Source organism: Bos taurus, chromosome 4 (assembly GCF_002263795.3).
Source record: "Bos taurus isolate L1 Dominette 01449 registration number 42190680 breed Hereford chromosome 4, ARS-UCD2.0, whole genome shotgun sequence".
Taxonomy (NCBI): domain Eukaryota; kingdom Metazoa; phylum Chordata; class Mammalia; order Artiodactyla; family Bovidae; genus Bos; species Bos taurus.
The window spans coordinates 104,808,434-104,821,460 of NC_037331.1; the positions used below are offsets into that span (position 1 = coordinate 104,808,434).

General features: G+C 42.6%; 1 protein-coding gene across 4 annotated transcripts in view; it reads left to right on the plus strand.

The window, feature by feature from the left end:
- The window catches only part of AGK (acylglycerol kinase), a 100,690-nt gene that overhangs the window by 6,502 nt on the left and 81,161 nt on the right, over nt 1–13,027 (plus strand).

Genomic DNA, 13,027 nt, shown 5'->3' on the forward strand with positions numbered 1-13,027 from the left:
TAAAATTTAAATAAACAGTTTTTAAAAATAAAAATTATACAGATTATTAAGAGACCCAGTCACACAGTAGTCTTTGGGGGATTCAGGGCTACATCTTAAATATATAGCAACCTTCTCTAAAATCCAGGTGTCCTAACTGATTGCTTTGTTAAATGGAACCCATTGAGCAGGCTTTACAATGGAAGTCTCCACATTGGAAAGCAGACTCACATTGGTCCTTTTGTGAACATCCTCAATTCACCCGTCAGAGATCATTTATGATAAACGTGGTATCTACTTTCTGCAAGTATGGAGAAGATGACCCGTTCCCACCTCCTCTTAAGTATTCTCAAGGCGGAGCATGTGAGCTCCATTAGCTAGCATATAAAGAACAGACCCAAGAATCTTAAAATTTTAATATATAAAAAGAAAGGCAGAGGAAAGGTTTTAACAAATTGTGTCTGGAGCACATAATTGGCTTTTCCTCCCTTTTCAAGCTACATTTGAGCCCTCGAGGGAAGGCTCCTTACAGCTCTAGCCTAGTTCCTACCTGGATTTCCTTTGGAGGAGCACCCAGTCCAGGCCTCAGCTGGCTCAGTGCAGGAGAATCTTCCCCTCACTGAGGGTTATGGCTGTTGCTCCTGTGGGGTGAAGGTCTGAGGAAACAACCACGTCCTCGGTTCAGGATGTCTTTAAGGTGCCATAGTTACTTCTCATACTATAGTCTTGAGACTTTTAAAAAGGCCCCATTAAGTCTCTAGCACTGAGTCAGAGGTCTTATTCTCAGTTGGATCTGAAATAGCTTGAACTGGAAGTGTAGCAGGAGCCTGAAGGCTTCATTTTGCTCTTTCTCTTCCCTTGACATTCAGGGTCACTGCTTAGAATGAGAACCTCCATTGTTCTGCATAGCTTGCTTTTCTCAAGTTCTCTCCTGCATGCTTTGGTGCTACTTAGCACCCCCGCCCCTTTAAAAATATTGTGATAAAAATCACTAGCAGAAAATTTACCACTGTGACCATTTTTAAGTGTACGCTCAGTAGCATGCAGTATGTTCATTTTGTCATACAACAAATCTCTAGAACGCTTTCATCTTGCAAAACTGAAACTCTGTGCCCATTGAACACTGTCTGTTTCCTCCTTCCAGCCCCTTGCAACCACCATTCCACTTTCTGTTTCTGTAAGTTTGACTGCTTTAGTTTATGGGGTCGCACAGAGTCGGACACAACTGAAGCGACTTAGCAGCAGCAGCAGCAGCAGCAGATACTTCATGTGAGTGGAATCATGAAGTACTTGTCTTTTGTGACTGGCTTATTTCACCTAGCATGGTGTCCTTAAGGTTCACTCATGTAGCATATGGCGGGATTCCTGTCTTTTTTAAGGCTGAATTGTATGTGTAGACCACATTTCTTATCCATTTATCTATTAATGGACATTTGGGTTGCTTCCACCTCTTGGCCGTTGTGCATAATGCTCGTACATTGGACTTGGGCATGCAGATATGGCTGCAATATCTTGTTTTCAGTTCTTTTGGATATATATCCAGAAGTGGGGTTGCTGGATTAATGGTATATCTATTTTTAATTTGTTGAGGAAGCTCCATACTGTTTTCTATAGTGGCTGTACCATTTTGCAGTCCCAGCTGCACAAGGGTCCTACTTCTCCACATCTTTATCAAGGCTTATTATTTTCTGTTTTCACGCCCCCCCCCTCCTCCCCCATTATTGGCCATCCTAATGGGCGTGATATGGCCTTTTGTGGTTTTGATTTGCATTTCTCTAATGATCAGTGATGTTGAACATTTTTTCATGTTTGCTGGCCATTTGTTTATCTGTTTGTTTGTTTACTGGTAGTATATGAAAACATGACTGATTTTTGTATTCTGTAACTTTGCTGAATTTGTTTTCTACATATAAGATTATGTCATCTGCAAACATAATTTTATTTCTTCCTCTCCAATTTGCATGCCTTTTATTTCTTTTTCTTGCCTAATTGCTTTGGCTAAGATTCCCAGTACTATATGCAGTAGAAGTGGCAAGAGCAGGCATCCTTGCCTTTTTCCTGATCTTTAAGGAAAAGTTTGGATCTTCACTGTCGAACATGATGTCAGCTGTGGGCTTTTAATACATGTTCTTTATTGTATTGAGGTAGTTTCCTTCTATTGTCTTTTTTAAAAAAAATTTATATATCCCCCAACTTTTCACATAACAGTCCTAACACAATTTTTTATACTAATCTAGTTTTTTTCCCTGAGAAAATCTTCCCCTGAACTCTCTTGAGTAGAAGCTACTCTTGCCTTCAAATGTGTTGGCATTCTCCTAGCTTCTCAGTACCTATTCCAAACCATTACTCTTTCATCATCATATAAAAAAATCTCTTCTCCTTTGAGGTTCATAATATCTGACTATATCATAAAACCATAAAAACCAAAACCCTCCCAGATTTCTGGGGTCTCATCTGTTGCATTAGACTCAGGCTTCAATGCCTGGCTTATCAATATCCTTTTCTCTTTAAGTCTTGTTATCTTTCTGAACGCCCTGAGTGTTTATGTGAATGACCCATCTAATAGCACCTCATCTTCCCTTTCCCTGACTTTATCTGTTCCTGTCACATTAAATCTTTGCCTCTTTCAACTCCACCCATTCTCATTGGTTGAATGCTAAACCTAATTATCACTTGTCCCTGTTCCTCTGTTGAAATATGGAACTTCAGCATCTGAATCTTTCATATCAGCCTTCTGTTATCCTGGTTTTCTTCCTTTACTCCCCTTTTTCAGTGTTATCAACCTCTTGTCCTTTGGGCCCTCCATTTCTTCCCGGTCTATCACTCATCCCTGCCTTCTTCACGTTCTTCTGTCCTTGGTTCCTCTATCCAACATATTAGACAACTTCTCAATACCAGTTTTCATATATCCTCCCTGGCTTGTTCACAATCTCACTTTCTCTCCTTCTAAGTTAAACTTTTTGAATAGATTCTGCCTCCCTATCTCCTGCCCATGCTACATCCTGTTTGGTCTTCATTAGAATTAGTCTTGCCAGTTTTATTCCTTATTCTTTTTGACTGTGCAGCTTTAGACACAGTTGATTCTTCCTGAAACTTTTTTTTCCCTTGACTTCTGACTGCCAGAGTCCTGTTTTCCTCCTACTCCTCTAGCTGCTTATTCTCAGTTTTCACTTTTCCCTTCTATTCAGACATTAGAGAAGTATTAATAGTTCTCTAGGACTCTGTCCTAAGGGCTTCCCTGGTGGCTCAGATGGTAAAGAATCTTGCCTGGAATGGAAGAGATCCGGGTTTAATCCCTGGGTTGGCAAGATGCCCTGGAGAAGGGAATGGCAACCCACTCAGTATTCTTGCTTGGAGGATTCCATGGACAGAGGGACATGGCGGGCCACAGTCCATAGAGTTGCAAAGAGTTGACCACTACTGAGTAACTTTCACACACGCACACAGGACTCTGCCCCAGGTCCTCTGCTCACTTTATACCCTCTCCTTATACAGTCTCATCTGCTTGCAGTGGCGTCACTGTCAGCTGTAGACAGACAAACCCCAGGTTCATATTTCCATAAAGACCTCCTCTTCTGAGCTCCAGACCTTTGCATGTATTCAGCTGCTTACAACTTGTCTCCTTGGATAATTCCCAGGTGCCTCCCAACTCAACAGACTAAAAGTAAAATCAAAAGCTTTCCTGGCAAGCCTGTTCTTCTCAGTGATGGGTACCACTCACCATCCATGTAGTTTCCCAAACTAAAAATTTGAACATCATTCTCCATTCATCCTTCCGCCTTATTTCCCACATTCAGGTTATGGCATTCTGAGTGATTTTGCTTCTTTTATATCGACTTTGTGCAGTTTCTTCTGTCCTTCCTCCCTGTTACCACCTTTGTCTTTACTACCATCATCTCGGGCTGGATTCTTACTAAATGCCTTCTGGCTGTTCTTGCATCTGATCTTGACTGCTTCTAATCTGTTTTGTGCTGCCAGTACCATACTGTCTTAATTACTGTAGCTTTGTAATATATTTTGAAATTAGTGTTAGCCCTTTAACTTTCCTCTTCTTTTTCAGAATTCTCTTGGCTATTCAGGGCCCCTTGAGATTCTATATGCATTTTAGGAAGTTACTGAGAGACTCAAACTTTTTGGCCAGCCCAGTTCAGATCTTTCAGACTGCAATGTCCTATTTTTTTTTAGGGTCCCTTGGAGAGCCTCCAGGAGTGTTCCCTCCTAGAACACTCTTCCCTTCTCTTCTTCCCTAGCCAACTACTATTTCCCCAGGTCTCAAATGTTACTTCTTCCCTTTCCCCTTCAGACTAGGCAGTCTTCCTGTATTCTCTCCATAGTACTACGAACTACTGTGTAATTGTTGTTCAGTCGCTCAGTTGTCTCTCTGCAACCCCATGAACTACAACATGCCAGGACTCCCTGTCCTTCACTCTCTCCCAGAGTTTGTTCAGATTTATGTCCATTGAGTTGCTGATACTATCTAACCATCTCATCCTCTGCTGCCTTCTTCTTCTTTTGCCTTTGATCGTTCCCAGCATCAGGGTCTTTTCCAATGAGTCAGCTGTTTGCATCAAGTGGCCAAAGTATTGGTGCTTCAGCTTTATCGTCAGTACTTCAGTGAATATTCAGGGTTGATTTCCTTTAGGATTGCTTGTTGGAACTCCTTGCAGTCCAAGGGACTCTCAAGAGTGTTCTCCAGCACCACGATTCAGAAGCATCAACTCTTGGGTGCTCAGCCTTCCTGATGGTCCAGCTGTATGTATATTCACTACTACTGTCGTTTTTTGTTCTGTTCGCTTCTTCCGTCATAAGACTCTGCAGGCAGGGGCCCTGTTTGTCTTTCTCAATGTCATCCCCCCCAAGGCCAGCACATAGAAAGTACTTTACATATATTTTATTTATCGAGGAAGGAACAAGCAAAAGAAAGAAGGTCTGAGTTCTCAGAGAGCAAAATCTCAACCGTTTTGATTGGCTACTTCTGAATTCACAAGCCCAGGCTTTTGAATATCCTCCTGAAGAAAATGATACACTAAAGCCATGGTTAGGTTACTCTTCCATCTTCACCAATTTTGTTTGAAATGGTCATGAATTTCCTCAGTTTCCTGCTTTACCGTCTTTATCCTCGTTCTTAGACAACCTTAACTCCTTTTCAAAGAGAAAGAACATCAGCAGTTACCTCTGTATGCACATTTCTGTTCTTTTTGTCTCATTGTATGAAGCTGTATCCTGCCCAGGACTAGCCTCTCCAACCCTCATATGGATCCAGTTCTTCCTCCTTTGTTGGTTATCCTTTTCCTTGCTTGTACCTTTTTTTAAAAAACTAATTTGTATCGGAGTATAGTTGCTTGACAATGTTGTGTTAGTTTCTGCTGTACAGCAAAGTGAATCAGCCACAGGTATACATATATCCCCTGCTTTGTAGATTTCCTTCCCATTTAGGTCACCACAGAGCACTGAGTCAAGTTCCCTTTGCTATGCAGTAGATTCCCATTAGTTATTTTATACATAGTATCAGTAGCCCTCACGTGTCTTGAACCCCATCCTTCCTGCTTCTTGCCCCCCGTTTGTCAAACTGTTCAGAGCTGAGATGTGTCGTTTCAGCCGTGTGTTCCCATTTATTTACCACCTGCGTTCTCCCTTTTACACCGTTCTTGACAGCTTGCCTCACACTTGCATAGCTCTCCCTCTTTTTAGAATAAGCTTAGTAAAACTCGGTTTTCTATCCCATCATTTGATTGACCCTGTTCTTGACGAGGTCATTAATGCTTGTTAAATAAAGTAGATACTTTTCAGTTCGCATCTGCCACGTTTGATTCTCCTCAGTTACCTTTAGGGCATCTTTTTTTTTTCTCCCATTGTTTGATATGCCATGTGGCATGCTGGATATTAGTTCTTTCAGTTCCCATACCAGGGATTGAACCTGTGCCCCCTTGCAGTTGAACCACAGAGCCCTAACCACTGGACCGCCAGGGAGTTCCCACCTGTAGGGTGTCTTTTTGCTCTGCTTGTCCATAGATGCCGGTGTCCTATCCTCATCCCATAGACTTCTTAGGTGATCGTAACCACAGTAGAGTTTTCAGGTGGGATACTTAGATCTTGGAGTCATAGTATTTTCTAGTCCATGTCTTACTTCCCTTGACATCCTGCGTGAGGCGTGTCCCTGGAGTTGTACCAGGCAGTCGACAAGCAGAATATTCTTTCTGAAAGAGAACTCGGATCATGTCACTGTGGTACTGACAACCTGGAAATAGCTCTCCATTGCTTGGAACAAAAAGACCCAACCCCTTAGCATGACATAAAAGAGCCTTCATGATCCAGCCCTGTTGTCCTCTCCAGCTTTCTTCTGATTCCTTTTCATCCCCCGTCCATCGCACTTGCACTCAACCTCTGTGTTCTGGAAGTCTCTAGAAAAAGCCCTGTGTCTCACTCTCCCTTTGCTTGTGTTCTCCCCTCTGCCTGGAACACTTCTGCTCTTCTTCACTTTGCCAACAGCTCAAAAAATGTGTTGCCAAGCTGTGTAAAGCAGTGGTGGCATTACTGAATAAGAATAAAAGAAAGCAATGTGTGTTAAGTACCCCATGCCTGCTGGGCTGCCGGTGCTGGGCTTGTTGTTTCCATGTACTTACATGGTCTCGTGCAATCCTCAAACCAGACCTGTGGGAGAGAGAATGTTACTTCCATATATAAATTAAGATGTTGAGGCTCAGAGAAATTAATAATTTGTCTAAAATGGTCTCTCGGCCTACTGGTGAAATTGAGATTTGAACCCAAGTTAATCATGTTCTGTAATACATTCCACATGCTTTCTTTGCTGCTGACCACTTTTGAACAGCGATGCTCACTTCAGTATATAAATTCTGCTGCACTGATTAAATGACATTACCTTTTAAATGCCTTTTTTATGCAGCTTTACTAGAGTTGTTCTATTATGTTCCCGTTTCATTTTTCGTTGCTCACATGGAATCCAGCTCCTTTATTAAATAGACAGAATGCATTTATTTGCGTTTAGTAGAGATGAGGTGCAAACTGGACACGTAGCCCAGGGAACGCGGCCCTCATTTCAGAACCTTCTGGACTCTCTTGGTTGGTCCTTCATGCTCTCAGTGGTTTTCTGTGGGCCTCTGTTCATATTCTGGTCTGACTCCCCTTCTCTTGGCCTTTCACTTTTTCTCCGTGTCTCCTCCACTTTTATAAAAGTTTTATTTATTTATTACGGCTGCTCAGGGTCTTTGTTGCTTTCTGTAGTTGCTGCGAGTGGGGGCTACTTTTCATTGTGGTGTGTGGGCCTCTCATTGTGGTGGCTTCCTTGCTGCAGAGCACGGGCTCGAGGCACACAGGCTCATGGTTGCGCTGCAGCATGTGGGATCTTCCTGGACCAGGGACTGAACCCACGTTCCCTCCCTTAGCAGGCAGCTTCTTAACCACTGCATCAGGGAAGTCAGTCCCGTGCCCTGCCCCTTTAAGCTTCCTTACCTGTGTGTAATTTATAGATGAGTACATTTCTTTTTCTTCCATTTTGTGAAAATCTTTAAACGTACAGCAAACTTGAAAGCATTTTACAGTAAACATCTGCCTACCTACTTCTTGGATTCCAGACTTCACTGTATTTGCCTTGTCACGTCCCTATCCATCTGTCCATCGTCTCGATCTTTCTTTCTGAAGCATTTCCAAGTAATTTGTCAACATTGATGTACTTCTACCTGAAAACCCAACCATGTGGGTCAGTAATTAGAGTTTAGCACTTGCTTATACTGTGTTTTTCCTTTACAATGAAATTTACATACAATGAAATATACAGATTTAAGCCTGCTTTCGCTGAGTTTTGTCAGATGCAGACACCTGTGTACCCCAGACTCCTGGTAAGACAGAGTGCTGTCATCCGTCCAGGTGCTTCCCTTGTGCTCCTTCACCATCACTCCCTGTCCCCCAAACCCTGAGGCAGTCATTATTCTACTTTCTTTTTCCCACCATAGACTAATCTTTTTTTTATTTCTAGAACTTTGTATGAGAGAAATCGTATAATATAAACCGTATTCTTTTTTTGTTAAGCTTCTGCCTCTTAGCATAATATCTTTGAATTCATTCATATTGTTCATTTCTTTCCTTTTTTTTTTTTTGGCTGAGTAGTATTCTAGAAGATAAGCATTAAATATTTTATAGTTATAGAATTTTAAGTTTTTTGTTCCATAATATTTTGCATTCCTCATTTTAAAAAGCAAGCAAATCGTTATATGTGTTTGACTTTCTTTCCTTTGGAAGGAAACTGGTGTCTCCTGATATAGGATTCACATACCAGTAAGAATAATTGACTGTGTTTCATTGTTGACTTTTTGATTAAATAACGACCCTGGTTTGATAGGTGGGCTTTGCTGGTGGCTCAGCTGGTAAAGAATCCACCTGCAATGTGGGAGACCTGGGTTCAATCCCTGGGTTGGGAAGATCCCCTGGAGAAGGGAAAGGCTACCCACTCCAGTATTCTGGCCTGGAGACTTCCATGGACTGTTAATAGTCCATGGGGTTGCAAAGAGTCGACACAACTGAGCGACTTTCACTTTCATTTTTAAGGAAAAGTGTGTGTGTGTGTGTATGATAGCTTTGGAAAAAATGACATATGTTATTTTTATCCATCCGATTTTGGACTGCTGTCTTTGTCTTTGGGCACAGGTATTATTTATTTGCGGGTGTTATTTCATGTTGCTGTATTTATAGTTTTTTTATTCTCCTGTGGGAATTTCTCTCCTTTTTTTCCTCCCTTCCCCTCAGTTTCAAGGGAAAAAAAACAAAACAAAACACCTATGATCTTCTCGTCTGCATCCTTCCCTCCAGAGCAAGTTGCAGTAGTTGACAGGAGCAGCAGAGGCTGCTTTCAGGACTCTGGAAAGAGCAATTGAAGAGGAGGAAATGACCCTCTTTGCTGGAAGTAAAGAGAATTTAAGTATTGCTCATTCCTCTTCAACTGCTCTCCCCAAGCTTTCTGGGTTCCCTAGGGGAGATTGTATTCCGGGTTGTTCAGTTCATCATGTCAGCAGTTACCTGCAATGGTCTTTCTCTCATTCGGAGCCCTTTCAGTGGCGAGGAGCCTGCTAACAGACGAGCATGAGAAAGGAGGCACCTCTAACAGTCTGACCTTGGGCTCTCTGAGCCTCAGGTTCATCTGTAAAGTGGGGATAATAACAGTGCCTCATTGGATCATTGAAGGCTTGACGTAGCTGAAAAGCTCTTAGCATAGTGCCTGATTGATATCAAGGTCCAGTACATGCTAGTAACTGACTTAATTTGATGTAATAGGTACTCACTCACTTTGGGAGTTAAAACGAATTACTGCTGGTAACTGGGCAGTGAGTGATTCGAGAGCCAGTCAGTGGGGAAGGAAGATGAGGATCGGCCAGATGGTGTAATGAGATCTCAGCCTTTTATTTATTTCACCTTTCATGTGTAACAAGACAGCTTGGAAAAGTGTAATTTCAAGAGTGACAGAACATAACCACAAAAGAGGCAGGGCATAAGTAGTTAAAAAGCCGTGAGCCGTGTCTGAACCCTTGTCCATCTGATTTGAGCTTAGATCCTTTCATCTTTGGGGACCTTGCTCATCCTGCCTCTGGTCTCTCTCTCCTCGAGATCCTGGCTGGCGAGGCTTGCCACAGCTTATCGACTCGTCCTCGTGGCTCGGCAGGTGACAGAAGCCCTGTTCTTGCTTAGTTCTGGCTCCTGGTTCTCAGCTTTGGCTCTGTGCTTCTGGCACCAGTTCGGCCACCCACCTTGGCCTGTGACCCGGGACTTCCTCCCGTTTATTTCTGGAGCATAAAGCCACTCAGCCAGACATCCTGGTATCTTCTTGGAACATTTTCAATACTATGAACACTATGCATCCCTCCACATGAGACTTGCAAAGCAGACGTGATACTGTAGCACTGGTCCTGGGCCATGTGTCCTGAAGTTTTTATTAATACTGGAATTTTTTCCATCTGAACATAGGAATGTTGATCTTGATTACGATACATTAATCTTGATTACTATAAGCATTGATAAGAGCCCACCTTTCAATTCTGTGGTCAAAACAATTGCTTAGAAGTAAAACTAAATGATGAGTTGGCCCAAGGGGTGTGTTCAGTGTCGTTCAGCTTTATTGAGAACGTAGTAGTATTAATCATGAGGATCACTAATACTTCATCAGAGCTTGTCACGTGTCAGACACTGTTCTAAGCACTTCACATTTATTAGCTCATTTTATCTTCCTAACAACTTTATGAGATGGTTGTTAATCTCAGGCTAGTGTGAGATTAATAGCCCTAGACAGATGAAGAAGCTGAGGGATAGCAAGATGAAGTAATTTGTCCAGGGTCACACGGCTAGTAAAGGCTTCCCTGGTGGCTCAGATGGTGAAGAATCCTCCTGCAATGCAGGAGGCCTGGGTTCGATCCTTGGGTTGGGAAGATCCCCTGGAGGAGGGCATGGCAACCCACTCCAGTATTCTTGCCTGGAGAATCCCCATGGGCAGAGGAGCCTGGCAGGCTACAGTCCTTAGGGTCGCAAAGAGTTGGACACAACTGAGTGACTGAGCACAACTAGTAAGTGTCAGGACCCTGATGCAAAACCAGGGCCTCCTCGTCACCCCTCACGATGGCCCCTGTGTCTTAGGTGACAACTGCAAACAGATTGTCCCAGGCCCACGCCCCACATGGCCTAAGATGATGATAGAATGTCATGCTTAAAATCGAGCTTCCCTCTGAGTCAGCTGGGTTTAGGTTCGAGCCCTTGCCTTTGTCACTTCCTGATGTGTGACTTTGGGCAAATTCTTCAGGCTTGCTAAACTTCACTTTTCCGTATCCTCATAGTATCTCACAACATTATTATGACCTTAAATGAGATCATCGCAGTTTCTGGCTCACATCAAAAAGAGCAGCACCTTTTATTTTGGAAGAATAAGGTACTGTGTGCTGCATCTTGTTCGAGTGCTACAAAGTCAGTGTTAGGGGTGCCTAAGGGAAAAAAGGATTACGTGAACATTTTTTTTATTATGGAAATTTAAAACATATAAAAATACAAATAGTATGATGAATCTCCATATATCAGCATTCAGCTTCAACAAATATCAGCATTTTATTAATCTCATTTCCTTTGTCTCTTCCTGTTTTTTTTTTTTTTTTTCCTGGAATATTTTTAAGTAAATTCCAGATATATCTTGTAACTATACCCATAAATACATTAGTCTGTTATTTTTAATAATTAAAGAATTTTAAAAAATCACAACACCATTAACATGGGCCTAACAAAATTAAGTACATCATGAGAAACGCTGGGCTGGAAGAAGCACAAGCTGGAATCAAGATTGCCGGGAGAAATATCAGTAACCTCAGATACGCAGATGACACCCCCTTATGGCAGAAAATGAAGAGGAGCTAAAAAGCCTCTTGATGAAAGTGAAGGAGGAGAGTAAAAAAGTTGGCTTAAAGCTCAACATTTAGAAAACCAAGATCATGGCATCTGGTCCCATCACTTCATGGCAAATAGATGGGGAAACAGTGTCAGACTTTATTTTTGGGGGCTCCAAAATCACTGCAGATGGTGACTGCAGCCATGAAATTAAAAGATGCTTACTCCTTGGAAGGAAAGTTATGACCAACCTAGATAGCATATTCAAAAGCAGAAACATTACTTTGCCAACAAAGGTCCGTCTAGTCAAGGCTATGGTTTTCCAGTGGTCATGTATGGATGTGAGAGTTGGACTGTGAAGAAAACTGAGCGCCGAAGAATTGATGCTTTTGAACTGTGGTGTTGGAGAAGACTCTTGAGAGTCCCTTGAACTGCAAGGAGATCCAACGAGTCCATCCTAAAGGAGATCAGACCTGGGTGTTCATTGGAAGGACTGATGTTGAAGCTGAAACTCCAGTACTTTGGCCACCTCATGCGAAGAGTTGACTCATTGGAAAAGACCCTAATGCTGGGAGGGATTGGAGGCCGGAGGAGAAGGTGATGACAGAGGAGGAGATGGCTGGATGGCATCACCGACTCGATGGACAAGGGTTTGGGTAGACTTCGGGAATTGATGATGGACAGGGAAGCCTGGCATGCTGCGATTCATGGGGTCACAGAGTCGAACACAACTGAGTGAACTGAACTGAACAAAATTAAGAACTCTCTACTGTTGCTTCTGTTTAATCACTAAGTTGTGTCTGACTCTCTGTGACCCCACAGCCTGTAGCCTGCCAGGCTCCCCTGTCCATGGGATTTCCCAGGGAAGAACACTGGAGTGGGCTGCTATACCCTCGTCCAGGGGATCGTCCCAACCCAGGGATCGAACCCATGTCTCCCACATTGGCAGGCAGTTTCTTTACCACTGAGCTCCCATGGGCGGCCCCCCGACCCCGCCCCAAATCCTTTATGTCATCTAATATTCAGTCTGTGTTTACATTTTGCCTGTTGATGCCAATTTCTGCTTTATGGTTTTGTTCAATATCAAAACAAGTTCCACACAGTGCACTTGATGTCTTATCTTTTAAGCCTCATAAACTCTCACTCCCTCCTCCTCTCATAGCATTTATTTGTTTTAGAAACCAGGCCTGTCTGCATTTGCCCTGTAGAATTTTTCATCCTCTAGATTTGACAGTTGACTTACATGGTTCAGTGGTGGGCAGAGTCATATTGGAGCCTGAGGCAAAAAGAAGAATCAGTAATACGGAGTCTGTATTTAAAACTCTGATATTGTGTTCATCATGGATCTTTTAGGCTCATTTTGATTTTTTAAGCATGATGTATTAAAGTGTTTATCTCCATTCCTGTGTTTTGTGGTGTTCCCTTAAATTTTGCACCTGAGCCAAGTGGTTCCTCCCTCCCTTTGTTCCAGGCCCAGCTCTTGTTCGTCTGTCTCGCCTGTGTCTTGTACACTGGTGATTAGTTCCCTGCTGCTGCTTTTTTTTTTTTTTTTTTTTAAGTCTTTATTGAATTTGTCACCATATTACTTCTCTTTTTTTGTTTTGGTTTTGTGGCTGCAAGGTATGTGGGATGTTAGCTCCCCAACCAGGGGTCGAACCTGCGCCCCCTGCTTTGGAAA